The sequence below is a fragment of the Dromiciops gliroides genome, chromosome 1 (assembly GCF_019393635.1).
Source record: "Dromiciops gliroides isolate mDroGli1 chromosome 1, mDroGli1.pri, whole genome shotgun sequence".
In the NCBI taxonomy this organism is placed as follows: Eukaryota; Metazoa; Chordata; class Mammalia; order Microbiotheria; family Microbiotheriidae; genus Dromiciops; species Dromiciops gliroides.
Window position 1 is genome coordinate 203,911,891 of NC_057861.1, and position 11,905 is coordinate 203,923,795.

Here is an 11,905-nt window from a genome sequence, read left to right on the forward strand (position 1 = left end):
TTTTAAGTTCAAAAATTTTCTCCCTCCTTCCTTCCCCTCCCTTATCTTGAAAATGGTAGGCAATTTTATATACGTATTAGATGTGCTATCATGTAAAATACATTTCCATATTATCCAGAGTTGTGAAAGAAGTAACATTATAAAGGACAAAAAAATCACAAAAAACAATAAAGTAAGTAAAAAAATATGCTTCAATTTGCATTCTGAGTCTATCACTTCTTTATCTGGATGTGGACAGCATTTTCCTTCATCAGTCCTTTGTACTTGTCTTCAACAAGTTCAACATCAGTTTTTTGTACTTGGATCATTATGTTGCTAAGAAGAGCTAAGTCATTCACAGTTGATCATCACATAGTGTGCTGATGATGTGTATTATGCTTTCCTGGTTCTGCTCATATCACTTTGATTTAATTCATATGTCTTCTAAGTTATTTTTTCCTGAAATCTGCCTGTTCATCATTTGTTATTGCATAATATTATTCCATTACATTTATATACCACAGCTTACTTAGCCATTCTCCACTTGATGGGCATCTACTCAATTTGCAATATTTTGTCACCACAAAAAGAGTGCCATAAATATTTTTGCATATGTAGGTCCTTTTAACTATTTTTTGCTTCTAATTTAATTTTATTATTTTCCAGCTACATGTAGAGATAGCTTTCAGCATTTGTTTACATAAGATTTCAAATTTCAAATTTTTTCTCCCTCCCTCCCCTCCCTCCTCCCCTCCCCCAGATATCAGGCAATCTGTTATAGGTTATATTATATACATACACATACACATACACATACACATACACATATACATATACATATACACACATATACATATATATACACACACATACACACATACACACATACATACATATATATATATATATATATATATATATATATATATATATATATATATATTCATGCCGGAGTGGGAGTGGGGATAAGCTCCCACTCTCTGTAAAATGCTCCAATGGCGTGTGTCTCAAATAGCCTCTGACAACCGAAGCCCAACTCCTGGCCTTCTCCTGGAGGAACTGTTTCCATTAACAGGAGAAGGGGTGAAGGCGAGTCACGGGAGCCTTAAAATCAGTCGCTTCCAGGAGGTGGGGCTCATTAGCCTTGGTAGGCAATCTGCCTAGGGGAAGGAAACCCTGATTTTAAACCTCTGCTGCCTTGCGGCTATACAAATATATATGGGAAAGGCTTTGGGAGTTAACCCCGAGAAAAAATCAGGAGCCAGAGTCCCTTAGGCAGTTGGATGTTGGACATCCCATCCCTCTGGCAACTCCTGTGGTGGCACTGGTTCCAAACTGTATTGGCTCTACCTCTCCTTTGGATCCACCAAGGTCGAGGAGAGGGAAAACCTACTACATGGGCAACAGCTTGTTTTCCATTTTGATCCCCCCAGGCCAGCACCCTGGAGAGGACACTCCAGCTACTCCTCATGGGGTAGATACAACACTGTGGCCTGTAGCTCTTCAAGGTGCTGATCCATGGTTGTCTGCTACTGGTAGAGGCCTACTATATATATATATATATATATATATATATATATACACACACAAACACACACATATACACATATATAACAACATTAAACATATTTCTGCATCAGTCATGCTAAAAGAGAAGAATCAGAGCAATAAGGAAAAACCTCAAAATAGAAATACAACAGCACCAAAATCAAAAGAAATATTATGGTTCAATCAGCATCCATATTCCATAGTTCTTTTTTTTTTCTTTTTTCTGGATTTGGAGAGCCTTTTCCATCATGAGTCCCCTGGAACTTTCTTGTATCATTGTATTGGTGAGAAGAATCCAATCGATCACAATTGATCAACACATAATGTTGATGATACTGTGTATAATGGTCTTCTGGTTCTGCTCATCTCACTCATCATCAGTTCATGCAAGTCATTCCAGGCTTCTCTGAACTTCTCCTGCTCATCAATAGAATTCCATTACATTCATATACCACAACTTCTTCAGCCATTCCCCAACTGATGGGTAACCCCTCAATTTCCAATTCCTTGTCACCACAAAAAGAGCAGCTATAAATATTTTGAACATGTGGGTCCTTTTCCCTTTTCTATCATCTCCTTGGTAAAAAGACCCAAAAGTGGCAGTGTTGGATCAAAGGGTATGCCCAGCTTTATAGCCCTTTGGGCATAATTCCAAATTGCTCTCGAAAATGGTTGGATCAGTTCACAGCTCCACCAACAATGCATTAGTGTTCCAATTTTTCCACAGCTTCTCCAACATTTATTATTTTCCATTTTTGTCATATTAGCCAATCTGACAGGTGTCAGGTGGTACCTCAGAGTTGTTTTAATTTGCATCTCTCTAATTAATAGTGATTTAGAGTATTTTTTCATATGGGAATAGATAGCTTTAGTTTCTTCATCAGAAAACTGCCTGTTCATATCCTTTGACCATTTCTCAATTGGAGAATGACTTGGATTCTTATAACTTTGATTTAGTTCCCTATACATTTCATAAATGAGAACTTTATCAGAAGTACTGGCTATAAAAAAATGTTTCCCAGCTTTCTGCATTCCTTCTAATTTTGGATGCATTGCTTCTGTTTGTACTTTTTAATTTAATGTAATAAAAATCATCCATTTTGCATTTCATAATATTCTCTATCTCTTGTTTGGCTATAAACTGTTCTCCTCTCCAAAGATCTGAAAGGTAAACTATTTCTTTCTTTACTAATTTACCTATGATATCACCTCTTATGTCTAAATCATGTACGCATTTTGACCTTATTTTAGTATAAGGTATAAGATGTTGGTCTATGCCTAATTTCTGCCATACTATCTTCCAGTTTTCCCAGCATAACAACCTAGTAGTGATATTGCTGGAGCAAAAGGTATACACAGTTTGGTTGTCCTTTGGGCATATTTCTAAATTGTATTCCAGAATCAGTTCACAACTCCACCAAAAATGAAACAGTGTCCCAATTTCCCCACAACCTCTCCAACATTTATAATTTTCCCATTTTTGTCATATTAGCCAATCTGATAGGTGTGAGGTGGTATATCAGAGTTATTTTCATTTCCTTAATTAAAAGTACTTTAGAGCAATTCTTATGCATATAAATAGTTTGATTTCTTCATCTCAAAACTGCCCGTTCATATCCTTGTACTATTTATCAATTATGAATCCCTTGTATTCTTATAAATTTCACTGAGTTCTCTATATATTTGGGAAATGAATCCTTTGTCAGAGACACTTGCTGAGAAGATTGTTTCTCAGATTTTTTATTTCTTTCTAATATTGGTTGCATTCTTTTTGTTTGTACAAAAGCTTTTTATTTTTATATCATCAAAGTTCAAAGTTATCTATTTTACATTTCATAATGCTCTCTATCTTTTGTTTGATCATGAATCACCCCCTTCCCCATATATCTAATAAGTAGACATTATTCTTTGCTCTTCTAATTTATAGCATGGTCACCTTTTATGTCTAAACTATTCAATAATTTTGATCTTATCTTGGTAGACAGAGTGAGAATTTGGTATATACCTAGTTTGGGTCTTCTTGTTTTCCAGTTTTCCCAGTAGCTTTCTTTGGGTAAAATAGTGTGTTCTTATACAAAAAGCTGGGGCTTGGGGGTTTATCAAAAACTTGGGGTTTATCAAACACTATGGTCATTTACTACTATGTCTTGTGGACATAATCTAGTCCACTGATTCATCCTTCTATTTCTTGGTCAGTACCAAATAATTTTGATGATTACTATTTTATAATATAGTTTGAGATCTGATATTGCTTAGGTTACTCCTTTTATATTTCTTTTCATTAATTCCCTTGATATTCTTGACCTTTGGTTCTTAAAGATGATTTTTTTTTTCTGTTTTGGCTCTATCAAAAAAACAACTTTTTTTAGTAGTTTGATTTGTATTCACTGAAAAAGCAAATTAGTTTAGGCAGAATTGTCTTTTTTATCATATTGCCTAACCATGAGCAATTTATATTTTTCCAATTTTTATATATGACTTAATGTGTGGAATATATTTTTTTATAATTGTGTTCATATAGTTTCTGGGTTTGTCTGGGCAGGTAGAATCCAAAGTATTTTATATTGTTTGCAGTTATTTTAAATGGAACTTCTCTTTCTATCCTTTGCACTTGGGCTTTTTTGGTAATATAAAATTACTGATTATTTAAGTGTATTTATATTATATCTGGTAACTTTGCTAAATTTGTTAATAATTTCAAGTTGTTTTGTTAGTTGGTTCTCTAAGTATACCATTGTATCATCTGCAAAGAGTGATAGTTTTGTTTACTCATTGAAATTCCTTTGATTCCTTTTTCTTCTCTTATTTCTATAGCTAACATGCTAACATTTTTTTTTTTGCTGGAGACTTTTATTAAAGACACTATCAGTATTTTGGCAAACATTCCAAAAATCAGATTTGTAAATATAATGCTTCCCTTTTCAATTGGCATCACTCTGCAAAGACAATATAGTAAAATAATACATTTTAATCCAACGTTAGTTCAAAATCCTTGCATGCTTGACCAAATAAATTATGTTCCCACATTATAAATCAAGAGATAATTTATATCAAAGCAAGAAGAAAAACAGAATGACATGGAAGTGTGTGCTGTTTAAGGAATCACAGTTTTGTTTTGTTTTGTTTGTTTGTTTGTTTGTTTTGCGGTTAAGTGGGGGTTAAGTTACTTGCCCAGGGTCACACAGCTAGTAAGTGTCAAGTGTCTGAGGCCAGATTTGAACTCAGGTACTCCTGAATCCAGGGCCAGTGCTTTATCCACTGTGCCACCTAGCTGCCCCAAAACAGTTTTTTATAGTTATAGTTATAGTTAAATATTTCTGTTCTTTGTTAATATTCCTTTCACCCAGGAGAAAAAAAATATATATACATTTCATGTAATCAATATCTACTTTGCATATCTCTCTTAAAAACATATATAAATATATATAAATATAAATAGGTCACCTACATTTTAAATTTTATAATTTTGCCCCCAAATTATAAATGTTTAATTTTCATAACATTGATTTTTCTGAACACTAATAAAGCTGACAAACTGTTGAAATGAAAATGCTTTTGTCTTCCACAATAGACAGAAATTTTATAGGAAAAAATCTACAGTAACACTCATCAGTTGTTTGAACCTGAGCATTTTGGCCTACTAATTGTAGCAGCTTTTTTTTTTCTTCATTCATGCTCATATCCACACAACTTCTGCACACATACAGTAAGTATAAGCACACTCTTACAAATATTGTTAGGCCACAGGTTGTTTCCCCATTGCTTTAATATAATGTGAAGCAATGTAGCTAAGAATTAACAACACTATATATACAACAAGTAAACACCTTACAGCAAATTTAACTTGTAGAAATAAATTACTGCTTGAGACCAAGTCAGGCTGTATATATGTATATCTGTGTGTATGTATACACACACACAGACCCCTTTTTTTTTTTTTGTGGGTCAATGAGGGTTAAGTGACTTGCTAAGGGTCACACAGCTAGTAAGTGTTAAGTGTCTGAGGACAGATTTGAATTCACATACTCTTGACTCCAGGGCCAGTGCTCTATCCACTACCCCGCCTAGCTGCCCCTCCTTTTATTTCTTAATCCTCCAAAAAAATGTTTTAGCTTTTTTGGGGGTATTTTGTGCAAATTTCTAAACATTCTACCAATTAAGGCAAAGAGTTCACATTAATAAAGGTAAAAAAACAGGCCTATATTTATGCAAAAGCATTTCAACTTGCTACATTTTTAATTCTTTGAAAAATATGCATAACCTTTAAGTATAGACACTGGACTTCCAATATCTAAAAGTAATCTCCATGGACAAACTAAATTATTGAGGGGGGGGGGGGAAGAGACCAGAAAAAGCAGCTTTAAATATGCAGGGAAGTAAAATAAAATTTAAAAAATAATAATTTTGTTGTTGTTGTTGTTTGGTTTTTTTTGTTTGTTGGTTTGGTTTTTTTGCGGGGCAGTGGGGGTTAAGTGACTTGCCTAGGGTCACACAGCTAGTAAGTGTCAAGTGTCTGAGGTCAAATTTGAACTCCGGTCCTCCTGAGTCCAGGGCTGGTGCTTTATCCACTGTGCTACCTAGCCGCCCCCTAAAAAATAATAATTAAAAAAAAAACCTCAAAGTTTGCTAAAACTGAAACTTTCCACTGACAGTTTCAACTTTTTAGAATCTTAGAGCAACTCATTTGGAATTTTAAGTAAATATGCTTAAGTTTATTCACATCTTCTGGTCTGAGCAGAGGTCTAGTGCCAGGACCCTGATTTCTGGTGTTCAAATTCACCTATTAGTCTTTTGATGTAAGACCATTTGTTTTTTCAATGAGGGTTAAGTGACTTGCCCAGGGTCATACAGCTAGTAAGTGTCTAGTGTCTGAAGTCAGATTTGAACTCAGATCCTCCTGAATTCAGGGATGGTGCTTTATCCACTGTGCCACCTAGTAGCCCCAAGACAACTTGTTATGATGATTTTCACATCTGTATTTTTCTTCATGGTAATTGGGATTAGACTAATTAATCTTCTTATATTCCTCTAATACTTCTTCATGAAGTCTGATACTCCTTGGAGCCTGGAGAATGGCCTTTACCATGTGTATTGAGTTTAATAAATCTTCTAGTGAGGGTCTCCATCCTGGCATGCAAAGTTCTGTACTCATCATACTCTGCATTGAAGTCATCTTTATAATTCTGGCCTTGCTCTTATGAGACAATTGCAATATATTTTATCAAGTAATCCAGTAGTTCAATAGCTGATGAAGGAGGCTCTGTGGAGGCAGTGCAAACCTCTTTAACTCCTGTATTTGTAACCAGACTGGAGTTATTTAGCTTGGCAATTTCATCTTTTGTCTTAAGGTCTTTCTCTTTTTCCTCAATGTCCTGTCTTTTTATTTGGTCCTTTTCCTTGAACTTTTTAGATTTTTTTCTGTGACATTGAATGCTTCTCTTCCATGGACTTTGGATACTTCAACAGGATTAAATCAGATGATGGGATTTCCAAAGAAGTCCTAGAGGCATATTTGTCCTCTGGTCCTCATAGATGCTACCAGTTTGACTAAAGCTGTCAATAGGTAGGTCTTTAGTCCCCTAGCCTTCTGGAGTGCTAGCAGAATTGTAGTTAAAATTTAACATCTGAGAAGGATTTGAAACTGGAAGGTGGGTTGAAGGAAGAGGTTGTGGAATCACGGTAGTGGCAGCTGCAGGAGCAGGAGGTGATGGTGGTGGAAGAGGAGGAGGAGGTTGTCATGGAGCCACAGCAATTTTTTCATGGGTGGAATTCAAATTCAAATGGGTGGATAATGTTGGGTAAACTCTATTTTTTAGGTGAGGTGTTGGAGTTTTTATTATTATTATCAATTAAATGATATATGAAATCTGAGGAGAAGATGCAGCATCTTTACTAGAACACATAGAAGATTCTGAACCGCTGGTGCAGGTAGCATTCTGAGGAGATAGGTTTAATTTTCTAGATAGCAATAACACCAGAGACTATTTTATTTTATCCAGAACAACCTTTTTGGAGTTCTTTAAATACATAATCCTTTAAGGTTTAAGAGAGGCCCTTAGGATTCAGGTTGGCTACCTGTTGAAGGACAGCTCCAAGGGAGTCTTTTTGATTAATGTCATCTTTTTGTAATCAAGCAAGTAACTCTGGTTCCTTGTATGTCTTCAGTGCCAGGAAGTGAATCACCCTGTCAATATAGGGCCTCTGAAAAACATTGTTGTTTAAATGGATCTTTCATATTGTATTTACAAGATTAATAGGAGTTGACCTTTTCCTCTCAGGCAACAACTTCTTGTGCTTTCAGAACTCTTTTTCCTACAAATGGTCCACCAGGTTTTATAACCTTTGTACTTTGATTACAGGATTCCTCTTCTGCCTGAGTCATTCATTCTCTTGTCATTTGGTAGGCATCACTTGTTGCACATACTGTAATATTATCTAGTATAAATCCCAGGCAATTGAGCTGTGAGGGACCAGAACTTGAGACAATTTGTTGGATGGAGTCAAAGCTTCCCTGAGTGTTATCTTTGCCAACATTTGACAAGAAGAATTTAAAGTTATGCACTTCATTTGGAAGATCATTTTGGGGAATTTTGAGAAGACCTTGGAGTTCTTGAAACTGGATTGAAGGTTTGGAAGGAGTTAAATTTTTATGGGTCTGGTACATCTCCAGCTGCTGGATCCCTGTCTCTGTGAGCTTCATATGCAACACGGTGATGTCATCCTGGCCAAGCCTTCCTCATGATAAACTGTAGTGCCACTCCTTCCTGAGACCTGCTGCTGCCGGCCACCACACCATTGCCATCTTAAACTACCCCAGGTACAGCTGCTGTTGCTACTGTTGCCTCCACTGTGACTGAAGCTGCTCTGATTCCTAGAGCTGCTGCCCCAGCTATGGCCATCCCACTGCTGATGTAGTCATATATTGAGTGGAACTAAACCCTTTTGCTGCCCAGCTGCTGCTCAGTCCCACACTTTTCCCTATAGATAACTTTTCTAGTACTGTATTAAATAATAGTAGTTATAATGGACATCCTTGCTTCATCCCTGGTCTTATTGGGAAGTCTTCTAGATTATCCCCATTACAGATAATGCTTTCTTATGGTTTTAGATAGATACTGCTTGTCATTTTAAAGAACACTCCCTTTATTCCTATGCTCAGTATTGTTTTTAATAAGAATGAGTGCTATGTTTTGTGGAAAGCTTTTTCAACATCTATTGAGATAATCACATAATTTCTCTTGGTTTTGTTATTGATACGGTCAATTATGTTGATAGTTTTCCTAATATTGAACCAACCCTCCATGCTTAGTATAAATCTGACCTATTCATTGTGTATAATCCTTGTGATATATTGCTGTCATATTTATATTTGCTAATATTTTGTTTATCACCTTAGTTTCTTGTTTATTTTTTGGTTGGATTTCCCGAGTTCTGAGAGGGGAGAGTTGAGGTCCCCCGCTAGCATAGTTTTGTTGTTTATTTATTTATTCCTATAATTCACTTAACTTCTGCTTAAGGAATTTGGATGTTATACCACTTGGTGAATATATGTTTACTATTGATAGTCCTTCATTGTCTATGGTACCTTTTAGTAAGGTTTAGTTTCCTTCATTATCTCTTAAGTTCATTTTTGCTTTGTCTTAGTCTGAGATCAAGATTGCTACATAATCCTGCTATTTTTACTTCAGCTGACATTTTCATAATGCATTCTCCCTCTTGTTTGATCATGAATTATTCCCTTCACTATAGATCTGATAGTCCCTTACTTTTTGTCTTTCTGCTTCAAGTGTGTTTCTTATAAAGAACGTATTGTGGGATTCTGTTTTCCCCACCCCCAACTTCACTTAATAGCCTCTCCTCCTGCTTCTCTATCAGATAAAATAGAACTCTATGTTAAATTTATTATGTATATCATTCCCTCTTTGATCCAGTACTGATAAGAGTCAGTTTGAAACGATGCCCATTGCCCACCCATCCCATCTTCTCCAATGTAAAAAGCTTTTTGTACTTCATGTGAAATAATTTATGCCATTCTATCTCTCTTCCTTCTGCACCCAGTGTACTCCTCTTTCTCATCTCTTAATTATTTTGAAATTAACTTTATACCTATACCCTCTATGTATATTACTTGTAAATATACTATTAGTGGTACAATTCTTAGGAATTACAAGTATCTTCCCATGTAGGGATTTAAATTCAATTAATTCTATTGAATTCCTTCTATTTTCTTTTCCATTTTAACTTGTTTATGCTTCTCTTCTTTTTTTATACCGGAGATCAAATTTTGGGCTTAATTCTGGTCTCCTTATGAAAGCTTGAAATCCTTCTATTTCATTGAATGACCATTTTTTCTCTTGATATATTGTATTTAATTTCACTGGGTAGGTGATTCTTGGTTGTAGTCCTAGCTCTATTGTCTTCTGTGATATCATGTTCCATGATCTCTAATCTTTTAATGTTGCAGCTGCTAAGTCCTGTATAATCCTGATTGTGGCTCTTGATATTTGAATTGTTTATTTCTGGCAACTTGCAGTAGTTTTCTCTTTACCTGATAGTTTTAAATTTTGGATATACTTTTCCTTCGAATTTTTATTTTGGGATCTCTTAACTGAGATGATCAGAGGATTCTTTCAATGACTTGCCCTTTGATTCTAGGATATCAGGTAGTTTTCCTTGATGATTTCTTGAAAGATGCTGTTTAAGTCCTCCTTTTGATTAGGGCTTTCAGGTAGTCCAATGATTCTGACATTGTGTCTCCTGGATCTATATTCCAGTTCTTTTTTTTTTCTTTCCATGAGGTATTTTGTATTTTCTTCCAATTTTTCCATTATTTTCAATTTGTTTGATTGATCCTTTAGGAATGATCTATAGCAAGTATTCTAAATTGGAGATGCACAAAATGCTAAGGTATCCATAGATAGATTTCAGTTTTTCTGTGTTTTCAGAATGGAAAAATTTAATTTCATATTAATTTTAATATACTTGGTTTCTTTTTTAATCTATGTTTAATTTGTGCATTTAGAAATATCATTCTGAGAAACATCATCTATTTGATAAAGGTAATAAAGTTTGAGGTTTGTAGTAATGATGAGAATGTGAGCCCATGGAAACCTAGATGAGATAAACAAACAAAAAATCTGGTAAAAGATTGCTTTGAGTTATCCTGAAACAGGTTTTTGTAAAAGGAATGTACTTGAGTGAAATTAGAATGAAATCTATAACTGAAATATATTACAATATGAATATAGGAAACATTTTATATTATTCCAGTAACATTTTAGTATTTCATGATGACTAATGAAAAGTTCATGGAAAAAGTACAATTTGTGGATAATAAAAAGGTCTTTTTAGCTAGCAAATTTCATACCTTTATCCCTGTCTCACATGTGTATCTATCTCTGTGTGGAATATATATATATATATATATACATATATACAACTTCTTTATGTAAATGAGCAATAAAAAGGTGAGATTTTATAATCTCACAATGCAAATATTAAGGTGGTATATTTGGAACACGTTAAAATATCAACATATTCCCTGTCAAATTGTATGTTCTAGTGGAATTTACATATCTGAATATCATATATTATGGAAAAATATTTTTATGATATTGTTCTAGTGTGGCAGGCATACATGGAATGACTTTCCTTTAAGTGCCTTGCAATGTTTAAACCATTCTAGCTATATGCATTTATTCTAAGAATGTGTGTGGGAGGGTCATGTTACTGTAGTACAATGTTGTGTTTTACAAACAGTATGTGATCCTGCATAGAGGAGCCTAATGGCTTCAGATTATAGACTGTCAGAATTTAAAGGGGGAAGCCCATTTAAATCTAGAGATCCAACCTCAGTGAATTCTGTGACAAGAATTTAGTTGATGTTGCCTGGGTCATATTATCAGTGTTTTGTGCATAGAACAGCTAATTTTGTCATAAGTTATGATTCAGGGATGCTTGCCAATTTAGCCATCTGGAATTCAAAGGGATATTTTTAGTGAAAATTCATCTAAGTTTTCAGTTTAGCCAACACAATTAGCATTTTTATGCAACTAGAAAGGAAATTTCTATGGTCCTCCCTATAGATTCCCTATCCCCTTCCTTTAATTACTGGAAATAGAGACTGGGGTAGAGTTGATATTAGATTATTTAATAGAGCAAGTATAGGAATTTATTCTTTACCAAATACCTTGGCATTTACAAGGCCTGACTTTAAATATTTGGCCTTTCATCATCTCCCTGGGAAGATAATTGCATAATTAATATATTCTCTCTGATAGCTTTAAAATTTCCATTCTTTGGTTTTATTACCCTTCCTTCTTTTTCTCTTCTAAGTGAATAAATTTATTTGTTCACAATTTTTTTCCATAAAAGAAAA

The 11,905-nt window shown here is 34.6% G+C and overlaps 1 pseudogene; it reads right to left on the minus strand.

Annotated features, from left to right (window-relative positions):
* Positions 1 to 6,269: 6,269 nt before the first annotated feature.
* On the minus strand, positions 6,270 to 8,329 carry LOC122747049 (annotated as a pseudogene).
* Between the last annotated feature and the right edge of the window lie 3,576 nt (positions 8,330 to 11,905).